The 12,575-nt window shown below is 39.7% G+C and overlaps 1 pseudogene; it reads right to left on the reverse strand.

Moving 5' to 3' along the window:
• Positions 1-5,494: 5,494 nt before the first annotated feature.
• On the reverse strand, positions 5,495-12,281 carry LOC111953527 (zinc finger protein 665-like; annotated as a pseudogene).
• Positions 12,282-12,575: the final 294 nt, after the last annotated feature.

Consider the following 12,575-nt stretch of genomic DNA (forward strand, 5'->3'; position numbering starts at 1 on the left):
GTTATGAGCTGAACTTAACAGTATGTCAGCGGAAGAGAGGACAGTTTGTGACTACTATGAATTCCCATTGTAGCTATTTCAGTTGCAGTCATTCTGTTACAGATTTTTTTTGGTCATTCTTTTACTGATTTGGCAACAGAATGATGCACTTTAAATCACTTAATAAATTGTTTAAAAAAACATTTTAAAAAGGTGGGTTTTTGGTAACAGAATTCCAAGACACTAGGCAATATTTCTTAAACTTACAGAAGGGAAATAGTTTCTGCAAGTCTAAATGCTAATATTAGCTGGCAGGGGTCTTTACTTCAATGTTATTGTTTGGATGTACAGTACCAGTCAAAGGTTTGAACACACCTACTCATTCAAGGTTTTTTCTTTATTTTTACTATTTTCTACATTGTAGAATAATAGCGAAGACATCAAAACTATGAAATAACACATATGGAATCATGTAGTAACCAAAAAAGTGTCAAACAAATATAMATTTTAGATTTTTCAAAGTAGCCACCCTTTGCCTTGATGACAGCATTGCACACTCTTGGCATTCTCTCAACCAGCTTCATGAGATAGTCATCTGGAATGCATTTCAATTAACAGGTGTGTCTTGTTCAAAGTTAATTTGTGGAATTTCATTCTTAATGCGTTTGAGTCAATCAGTTGTGTTGTGACAAGGTAGGGGGGTATACAGAAGATGGCCCTATTTGTTAAAAGACCATGTCCAGATTATGGCAAGAACAGCTCAAATAAGCAAAGATAAACGATAATCCATCATTACTTTAAAAACATGGTCAGTATATCCGGAAAATGCCAAGAACTTTGAAAGTTTCTTCAGGGGCAGTCGCAAAAACCATCAAGCGCTATGATGAAACTGGCTCTCTTGAGGACCGCCACAGGAAAGGAAGACCCAGAGTTACCTCTGCTGCAGAGGATAAGTTCATTAGAGTTAACAGCCTCAGAAATTGAAGCCCAAATAAATGCTTCAGAGTTCAAGTAACAGACACATCTCAACAACTTTTCAGAGGAGACTGCATGAATCAGGCCTTCATGGTCGAATTGCTGCAAAGGAATCACTAAAGGAAACCAATAAGAAGACACTTGCTTTGACCAAGAAACACAAGCAATGGACATTAATTAGATCGGTGGAAATCTGTCCTTTGGTCTGATGAGTCCAAATTGGACATTTTTGGTTCCAACTGTCGTGTCTTTGTGAGACGCAGAGTAGGTGAACAGATGATCTCCGCATGTGTGGTTCCAACCGTAAAGCACAGAGGAGGAGGTGTGATGGTACTTTGCTAGTGACACTGTCTGTGATTTATTTAGAATTCAAGGCACACTTTACCAGCATGGCTACAACAGCATTCTGCAGCGATACCCCATCCCATCWGTTTTTTTTCCTTGTGGGACTATTTTTAGTTTTTCAACAGGACAATGACCCCAAGCTGTGTAAGGGCTATTTGACCAAGAAGGAGAATAATGGAGGGCTCCATCAGATGACTTGGCCTCCACAATCACCCGACCTCAACCAATTGAGATAGTTTGGGATGAGTTGGACRACAGAGTGAAGGAAAAGCAGCCAACAAGTGCTCAGCATATGTGGGAACTCCCTCAAGACTGTTAAAAGCATTCCAGGTGAAGCTGGTTGAGAGAATGCCAAGAGTGTGCAAAGCTGTCATCAAGGCAAAGGGTGGCTACTTTGAAGAATCTAAAATATATTTTGATTTGTTTTACACTATTTTGGTTACTACATGATTCCATATGTGTTATTTCATAGTTTTGATGTCTTCATTATTATTCTACAATGTAGAAAATAGTAAAAATAAAGAAAAACCCTTGAATGAGTAAGTGTGTCCAAACTTTTGACTGGTACTGTATTTCTAATACTTTTTAAGACTTGTTCGGCTAGATGTTTTCTAAGACCCCTTTTTCTTCTGTTTGACCAGAAATCAAAGCCTTGGCTTATTCCACATTTTAGGATGGAAAAATGGTCGGAAAATGTATATATAACCTAAAAAAAAACATTAAAAACCCCAACTTTCATTGGCACCAAATTTGATGTGCTCCAATGATTTTCACATGCTAGTGATCATGGGGCTTTTTACATGGAAATGTCCACTACTACTACTGTCAATGAACCTTCTCTAGCCTAGATCACAAGCCAATGCAATCAATATGCTATATCATGGTGATCTCTAGACCTAATTTCAAATCATCATTATCATGTTGATACTGCTAGGTATTTCAAATTATTAGACTTAGCTACTACTGTAAAGATGTGAAGACCCCAAGTTATTTGTTTAGCTATTTATTGTATATGCTATCTATTCTAATTTGGACTTGAACTGTAATGAAAAGTAGGCTATATTATCTATTACAAAATTATGTTTTAGAGAACACAGATGATACTAGGCCTACTGGTAATTATGCAATTTTAAATGTTTTTCCAGGAAGAGGAGATGGACACCTCAGAAGACCTGCAAGATGACAACCTGATCGAGCAGGAACACTTCCACAGTTCTAATAATGAGCAGCAAGATGGACATTTGGCAGTTAGGAGGAATGTAATATTAGAACGAACAAAATTCAACCAAAGACAACAGGAAGCAGGAGAGACAGCTGATGAATTTATCTCTGCACTTCATTGTTTGTCAGAACATTGTGGTTATGGAGGTCTGCTCAGTGAGATGATAAGAGACAGACTAGTCATGGGCTTACGTGACAGAAGACTGTCCGAGCAATTACAAATGGACCCAGAAATAACACTGGACAAAGCTGTCACACGCATTCGTCAAATTAAACTTGTGAAAAAGCAACAGGACCTGCCAGAGCATTCCTTCAAAGTTTCCAGCAACACTGCAAATATAAACAGTGTCCTGTCACATAGCAAACAGCAATGCCCAGCCAATTCCCAGTCCCTATCAGAGAAGAATCAAAACTCAGAAAGACCACAACAATGCAGGAGAATGAAGAGGAGCCCCTAGATACTGATGACTTCATTGTGGATTTCAGTCCTGGAGGAGAGAAGCCTCAATACTGCGCCTACTGCGGTAGGAGCTTTCAAAAAGTGAGGGATCTTACAAGACACCAGCGAACACATACTGGAGAGAAGCCTCATAACTGCTCTGATTGCAACAGAAGTTTTGGGTGATTAGATAATCTCAAATCACACCAAAAATTACACATGAAAGACAAACATAATTTTCACTCCCCTAATTCGTGGAAAGCTTTGTCATATTGGAGAAGCTTGAAAAACACCAGCTGGAGAATACCTTCAAAGCTACCAGCAGTACAGCAAATGTAGACAGTGTGCCTGAACTTGGGAAAAATCAACACCCAGAAAGACAACTGCCCCAAACAACTCAGGAGAACAGAGAGAAGCCTCATCATGATACTTCCGATGACCCTATTGTGAGTTCTAATGGAGGTGAAAGGCGTCATCCCTGCTCCGACTGTGGGAAGAGCTTTACACGAGTTTATCATCTTAAAAGACACCAACGAACACATACGGGAGAGAAGCCTCATCGGTGCTCTGATTTTGGCAAAGGTTATGATCAGTCGTATGATCTGAAAATACACCACAAGCGAAAGCATATGAAAGGGAAATACTTCCAATGAAATCATTGTGAAGAACGTTTCTCCAAACCAGAGGATCTGAACACACACATGCATGTACATGCTGGAGAAAAGCCATACCTTTGCCCAGACTGTGGGAAGAGATTCCAGTTGTTAAATGCATTTGAAATGCACCAACAAAAACATACTTTGGGGCTTCTTGAGTGCTCTTATTGTGGTAAAAGTTTTTCTAAAGTGGATAAACTTAAACTACACCAGCGAACACATACGGGAGAGAAACATTTTCYCTGCCCTGARTGTGGGAAAAGTTTTACCCGCTCWGATKWTCTGAAAAGTCACCAGAGGACACATAAGAAAGAGGGTYATTGTCRTTACTGTGATAAKAGRTTTTCTGAACCGGGAGAACTAAAAATACACATGGATGTACATAGTCAAGAAAGGCCTCACCTTTGCCCCGACTGTGGGAAGAGATTCAAACTGTTATGGTCGTTGAAAAAGCACCAGCGAAAACACACAGAGAAGATCTCACCAAGGGAAAAGCGTCACCACTGTTCCGACTGCAATAAGAGTTTTACTCACGGATATCATCTTAAAAGACATCAGGAAACACACACAGGAGAAAGGCCTTACCACTGCTCTAATTGTGACAAACGCTTTGCAGGAAAGGASAGGCTTAAACAACATCAACTAACACACAAGGAAAATAAATGTTACAGCTGTTCAAGGTGTGATAAGATTTCCTGACATGGCAAAACTAAGATCACACCTTCCAGTACATTCTGTAGAACTGGCACTCCACTGTTCTGACTGTGTAAAGTGTTTCTTAAAAAAGGCAAAGTTTGAAAGACATAAAAAAATATACACTGGAAATGGAAAAATACCATTCCTCTCCACTGACTGCGGGGAGGGTTTTACAAATTTGCSACAGTTGGAAAAGCACCAGCGAATACACACTGTAGAGAAACCATACTACTGCATTGATTGCGGGAAGAGTTTTGCTCTTGAAAAAACATTTAAGTGTCACAAACAAGCACACAAGTTCCAACTCTCTGGAGAAAGAGCAGCCTATCCCTGCTCGGAATGTGGAGATACTTTTTCTCGTTCATGTGATGACTCATGTGAGAAGGGTGCATAATAAAGAGACCTTTCCAGTGCTCCTGCTGTGGAAAAATATTTTTTCCAAAAGAACTCTCACAATACACATGAGAATGCACACTGGAGAGAAACCGTACCACTGATCAGAATGTGGACAAAGCTTCTCCCAAATGAACGACAGAAAACYCCACCAGAAGAGGCAACACTCTGGAGAGGAGACTTGATCTCTGTACTAAAAATCTGCTATCTGAGCAGCTAACCGATCGCTGCAGCTGTACATAGTCCATCTGTAAACAGCCCACCCAATTTACCTACCTCATCCCCTTACTGTTTTTATTTATTTACTTTTCTGCTCTTTTGCACACCAGTATCTCTACTTGCACATGATCATCTGATGATTTATCACTCCAGTGTTAATCTGCTAAATTGTAATTATTCGCTCCTATGGCCTATTTATTGCCTACCTCCTCATGCCTTTTGCACACAATGTATATTGACTCATTTTTCCCCCCTACTGTGTTATTGACTTGTTTATTGTTTACTCCATGTGTAACTCTGTGTTGTTGTCTGTTCACACTGCTATGCTTTATCTTGGCCAGGTCGCAGTTGTAAATGAGAACTTGTTCTCAACTAGCCTACCTGGTTAAATAAAGGTGAAAANTGTTCACACTGCTATGCTTTATCTTGGCCAGGTCGCAGTTGTAAATGAGAACTTGTTCTCAACTAGCCTACCTGGTTAAATAAAGGTGAAAAAAAGAGATTAAAAAAACTACAGTATGGAAGGCACAGTCACAGAGACACTCAATAAGAAAGGACTACAACAAAATACAATATTGTAATATTGTCTTTATTCCAGGTTTATTTTCATCAAATCCTTGAAATATCTTGTTTCAACAGTAAAGTTTATTTCACAAATGACTGCAGTTTTTTTTTGTCGTCATCTCATCACCCTCCTAGTTTCTACCCTGCATAAATGGTATTTGTTAATCCTTCCCTGCACCTAAAGAATCCCATAAGGCCATCCAACCTAATAGTTAAGGCTATTTCAAAGAACAAAAAGTGTAGTTAATATATGGACTTGTCTATTAGAATAAAAGTCTCACTGGACAATTAATATTTGGGATGTGATCATCACAGTAAAGGAATCATTTACATGCCAAGATTATGGAATCTTTTGGGAAATCCACACAACAAAACCCAATGTCTTTAAGTATTCAGACTCATACACATTTGACTCAAGTTATTAGATATCCACGTTATTGAGATTGTAACATCTTGGCATGTAATCCTCATTTCTTACTTCTGAAAGTGCGATCAGAAGATTTGCGTTAGCTACTGACGCAGTTGTGCTTTTTGAAGTGTCTTGAATCAGAAAAGCCTTTTCCACATCTCTTGCAGGAGTATGGCCTGACTCCTGTGTGCACTTGCATGTGGGTTTTGACATGATTGGCTTGTCTGAATCGTGTCCCACAGACATCACAGCTGAAAGGCTTCTCTCCCGTGTGGACTCGCTCATGCCTTTTGAGATTACCGATAAATCCGAAAGTCTTCCCACAATCACTGCACTTGTGTGGTTTCTCACCTGTATGGATCAGCTCATGTATCTTAAGAGATTGTTTTGTAATAAATCTCTTTCCACAACAACCACAAGCATTGGGCTTCTCTCCAGTGTGTAATTTCTGGTGATAGTCAAAAGTAACTTTATGGAGAAAAGTCTTTCCGCATGTGGAACAAGTGTATATGTTTTCTCCTGTGTGAATTCTTCCATGTGTTTTCAGAGAACCGATGGAGCTGAAGCCCTTCAAACATATCTCACAGCTGAAGGGTTTTGGTTGATCGGTTTGTTTTTGTTGGTTGGCCTTGTTCTTTCTGGTTCTTGAGTGCCCCTCTCCATCAGCCACGTGTGATAGCTTGTGAATTCTCWGTTGATAATTGTAAAGYTAAGTCTTTCCACAAACGTCACACATAAATGGTTTTAATGRCCCATGAACTAGCATGTGAGCTTTTAYGTTGGTGGACTGAATGAATGTCTTTCCACACGCCTCACATGTGTGCGGCCTCTTCTTCYTGTGAATTCGATGGTGTCTRGTAAGGTTCTCCTTAAAGCTGAAAGTAGCTTCACATATTTCACATCTAAATGGCTTCTCCCCTGTGTGAACTACCTGGTGCTCCTGCAATTCGACAGGACGCCAGAAGGTCTTGTCACAGTGGGAGCATGAGTGTGGGCGTTCTGTACGTTCTGTATGTACAGATCTAATATGCGTTTTCAGGTTTTGAGATATACTGAAATTCTTTCCACATGTAGTACAGCTGTATGGTTTTTCACCTGTGTGAACTCGCTGGTGTACGTCAAGCATGTACTTTGATGCAAAACCTCGTCCACAAGTGAGGCAGGTGAACGGTTTCACCTCTGCATGAACAAACTCATGTGATTTCAGATTTGTCTTACTACGGAATTTCTTTCCGCAAACTTTGCAACTGAAAGGTTTCTCTTTTGAGTGAGTTTGCATGTGTTGAGTCAGCATACAGTTCAGGCGGAAGGTTTTCGCACAAATGTCACACTTAAAGGGCCCCTTCGGTTTATTGTGAACTGCTATATGGCGTTTCAACAGACAGTTCGCGTGGAAGGTCTTCTCACATATGTCACACTTGAAGGGTTTCCTCAGCTTGGAAATGCTCTGCTGTATTCCGTGGCCGTTTTCGGTGGATTCTGTGCCATTAGCAGTACGGCTGCTTGTTTCTTTTGCATGACTGCCTCTCCCGCTGCCAGTTTCCTCTGGAACAGCAGCTCTCATAGGTTCACCCTTGGATTCAGTGTCTCTAAATGAGGGCTTTGTATTCAGTCCACGTGAGTCTCCCACAGAGAGAAGAAGAGAAGAAGTCTCTGTCGGTTTACTGTAAGCCTCTGCAGCACCTACAGATGAGAGGAATATACAGGCATTATGCTACAGTAAATGACTGGTTTGACAGACATCTTTCAATACAACACAATTGTACCAGCAACCACTGTATGGCTGTGTCACAAATGYCACCCCTATATAGTGAATAGGGTGAAGGGCTCGACTTACAGGGCTGCCCACTGGTCCCGGGAGGTTTTGGAAACCCTTGGACCAGTGAAAAGAATATTATATATCATTATTAAATGCCAAGAATTTTCAATCTAGGCTAATAGATTAAAAAAATATATGAAAAAAAGAGTAAAATTCCCTAAGCTGTTAGTTCATTATGTATATTATTTAGCACACTGTGCCACACACGGCCTACTTTGAGCAGAATATCACCGGGCAGCGAGAGCGTGCAGCTTTCAGACAACTGGTTGTGGAGCAGCTCACAGAAGAGCGGTAGGCACAGGAAAGCAGTAGAAAATACATTTCAAGTTATGATATCTAGCCTACCAGTGAATGTGAAGGCAAGAATTGGTGGATATGCAAACCTGGTATTTAAAATGTTTGGCCTGGTCTTGATTGAATGGTCTGAAGTGGACAGATAATTTTTTTTATTGAATTTATTCAAAAATGTGTTTAATTGCACTAGTTTCTCATAATTCATGAATAGAAAAGAATGCATCAGTGATTTGTATWTCCTGGAACTTTCTGAAGAAGTAATGCCTGTGTATGTTCTTTTGCCAGTTAGCATGCCGAAACTGTCCTTTAAAGGCTTTCCCAAAAAACCTTCCCAATTAAATATTGACTACAAAGTAGGCCTACCTGGCAGAATGATATCATGATGATTTGTATCAATCGGGTGGGCATTTGTTCAGCAAACTTTGCAATCACATGCACACCGCAGGAGGCTGGTGAGCAGAGGACGGCTCATAATCATGGCCAGAARGGAGTGAATGAAATGGCATCAAACACATGAAAACCATGTATTTGATATCATTCCACTCCAGCCATTACCACAAGCCTGTCCACCCCAATTAAGGTGCCACCAACCTCCTGTGATGKACACTATACATTGTACAGTAGGCTACAGAAACACCGCTAGCCAAACCGCCCGCTAGCCAAACACAAWAAAAAAAACACTCTGACTTAAATATCATTAAGAATAACACCCCCCCTTATATTAATTTAGATTGTGCCAAGGTTTTATTTTTCCCCTCCAAACGATCAATGTAAATATGACATTGTCAAGTTCAAATGTAATTGTTTGGGTATGGAGGGTAGGTTATAATAAGCTCAGCCCGCAAATGAAAAATAAAATCACCTGCTATTGAAATTATGCGTGCATCATCTGCTTTCCTGTAAGATCTTGACCCCGGGCCATTAGCTTTCAGTTGGCACTGACAAATACCTGAATGTCAAGCCCTGCGGTGCCATTTAGGACTGAACCCATGTTTCTTTGGGATATTACCTTCAATGACTGACGTTTTAGTTCCTGATTTCACCTCACTCCTCTCCTTCACAGGGTCGGTGCTAGAGCCTGTATTTCTCGCAGTAGTCTGGAATGAAGGAAAGTCATTATTTTAATATAAACAGACATTTGTCAGATTTGCTKAAATCATACACAGAAGATGAACATACCTCTTCCCGTACAATGACAGTGTTTACTTGACTGACATCTCCAATGCTGAGCAACGCTGAGGCCACTGTGTTTGTCTTCACATTGTTAACAGGCATCATTGGGAGATCTTAAATAACAAGCAGATAAAACTTTACATTTCCTTTGCGTTGAACAACATTGTGCTGTTGTGCATCACATCCCTTTACAAACAGGTGGAAGACAAACTATCAGTACAAGCAAACCATACAAACAGTTTTCTTTTGCTATATTCAATAGACAGTGATGAGTTGCTGGGCCCACACTCACCAACTGGCTTAATTTTAAAGATCTTTCCATTGTGCAGAATATGGGTTGGTCTTTTCGGTTCTTCTCGCCCCTCACCCTTCTCAACCATCGCCTTCAGATCTTTATCCATCTGCTCCACCTTGATCTTCAGTTTCTCATTTTCATTTTGTACAGCCGCAGAGACCTCTAGGAATAGTCTACAGATTTTACGAACAGCCTCCTTTGTCAACAGGTGCATAATGGTGCCAACCTGTTTCTAGAGAGAGATTGAAGTATATTAGAATGAAGCTAACAAAGTTACTCTCAATTTGTATTTTGCTACTTTCCTTAGCCAATTATACTTCACTGGCCCAGATACTAGACTTTAAATACGACAAACATGTGTGAAAGACAGGTGCATGTGCAAAGCGAGAACATAACATGTAATACATGTTTGATTTTGGGAGGGGTTAGCAACTAACAACTGGATTTAATACTTTCTTGTGCACTGTTCGTCACTACAAACCCTGGTTCGATCCTGGGCTGTATCACAACCGACCATGATTGGGAGTCCCATAGGGCGGCGCACAATTGGCCCAGCGTCGTCCGGGTTAGGGTTTGACCGGGGTAGGCCATCATTGTAAATAAGAATTTGTTCTTAACTGACTGGCCTACTTAAATAAAGGTTAATGAAAAAAATTGTTATTTCATAGTTTTGATTTATTCACTATTATCCTACAATGTAGAAAATAGTACAAATAAAGAAAAACCCTGGAATGAGTAGGTGTGTCCAAACTTTTGACTGGGACTGTATGTTTGTAATGTTATGGCTAGGTTGATGGCTGACCCATTGGTCTGACCAGGTAATGCCACGGGGTGTATTCATTAGTCGCAGACCGTAGCAACAAACGGTGTGCAATGGAAATGGTTTACCACCAACAGTCTTGCAACGAAAACAACAGTTTCGATTGATCAAATTTGGGTAGGTCCCTCCTCGTTTGGTTATATTTGCTTCGGTTTGGCTCCTAGAGTAAACCGTTTCCATTTGCAACAGGCCAAATGTTTTGCTATGGTCTGCGACCAATGAATACCTCCCTAGGGTGTATTTACTAGAGACCAAACCAACCTAATGGGAGCCAACAGAAGGAAATAGTACGAAACGGGACCAATTACGTATTTAAACCCTGGATAGCTGACGCTATGTCTTGGCCAATAAGAGCGTTTGAAGTGAATCAGGGAAAAACAATATCCCCACATTAAAATATCAAATTTGTCAACAATGCCACGATGTGTGGATACGGAAATAGCCAGCACCAATTCAAGGGATGTGGGAAGACATTTCATACGTAGTATCTAAATTATTTGTGTAGAAAATGTACTTTTTGGTTTATTTTGACAGCTTGTGGTACTGTGCAACCACAGCAACGCATGTATGCAAATGTCTGCTTATGCTAGCTGGCTTACAAAATGATAACCCATTGTTGTTGATGTTATTAAGCATGGATGAAGTGGTGATACATGTCCAATTTAACTGCTGTTCTTATGCATTTTCTAATAGTCCTTTCAACATCTGTTGAACACTTACTGAACCATTGACAATGAATGTAGTTTACATTAGCAGCCACCTAGTACTACATGACATATACAAAAAGGCCACCACTGAACCCAGAGATTTTAACAGTCTGAGTGAACCCACTCCTAAGTTTATTGTACCAAGATACATTTATTCATCTTGACTATTGCAATTTCTTTGTACTGGCTTAATGGGGGAGTAACTTTACATCAGATTTAACTTAAACTGGTTAGCAATATTGAAAACATTATGGGATCATGCATTAACTACTCCAGCTTTACATTATAGTCATCAACGCTGTGTTTCTTTGTCCTGTAGAGAGGTGAGGTACATGTTTTCATTTCAACAGCTACATGTTTTGGAAGATAAATACGTCTTTCTTTTCTCCATTACAGACACTGTAATACATACTTCTAAAAAACAATACATAGTATTGTATGAACTGAAGAGAAGCCAATCATTTCTCAATACAAATGTAAAATATAAAAACATTCGTTTTTAAATATATATATTTTTAAATAGAGTTCTTATGTTGCACTCCTCACTAAATAAATAGTTCAATGAATGTATATTTGTCCTTGAAACATTACATTGAAATACTGTATCATAATGGCGGACGGTGACTTCAGAACAGCACCCACTATAATATATTATTGGGCGGGACTAACCTGAATTTGTCCAATAAAAACTAGTTTTAGTCGCAAAACGTTTTCCGTTTGGAGAAATTGTAACCCCGGTTATAAGAATGATAGTCAATATTTTGCCACGGTCTTGGTCAAATGACCCACAAGATCCAAACTAACGCTTGCTTATTAAACAATTACAATCTTTGTAACAACGTTGCTCACCTTTTTTCCCAGGTTACTTTGTATTGGCGCCACGATTGATTCGTTGTCCAAAAACAGTTGGCTAATTTCTGCTACTGCCGTCTCAACGATAAAAGCCATAATCGATGTTGTTTCTGTCTCAAAAATAGTGCGACTGTTAAGACTAGACATGTTGTCCCTGTTAAGTAACTTCACGCAGTAACTTTATGCAGATATTTGGCTTCGTAACCTAGCTAACGTTAGCTACTAGCTATAATCGTACACAATCGTCGCGCGACCTTTTTTCGTTAAGCCTTAACAAATAACCGTCTTCTGTGTGGATTCAACGGATAAACACGGTATAATGTTTTCCTGTGTAAAGTTGTTTAAGCTTTAGCGTTTTGTAGGACAATGCTCTCTGACGTGACCATGATAACAACGTGTGTGTAGTGAACAACATTATTAGCGTGAGCAACAATCGGGGAATCGGCGGTTCGCCTTCAAAATAAAAGCCCCCCATTGAAACTGATAAAAATTTTAAAAACATGCCACAATTGGACTAGATAATGCTTAATAAGGTTGGAATGTTGTCATATAAATTCATCGAAAGACTATTATTGATTAATTTTAATAAATTTAAATCGCACTGTGGGTGTATTTTAATTCAGAATTTCAATGGGGTGGCAGGTAGCCTAGTGGTTAGAGTGTTTGACTGGTAACGTTAACCGAAAGGTGCAAGATCGAATCCACGAGCTGACAAGTCT

The sequence above is a fragment of the Salvelinus sp. IW2-2015 genome, linkage group LG27, assembly GCF_002910315.2.
Source record: "Salvelinus sp. IW2-2015 linkage group LG27, ASM291031v2, whole genome shotgun sequence".
In the NCBI taxonomy this organism is placed as follows: domain Eukaryota; kingdom Metazoa; phylum Chordata; class Actinopteri; order Salmoniformes; family Salmonidae; genus Salvelinus; species Salvelinus sp. IW2-2015.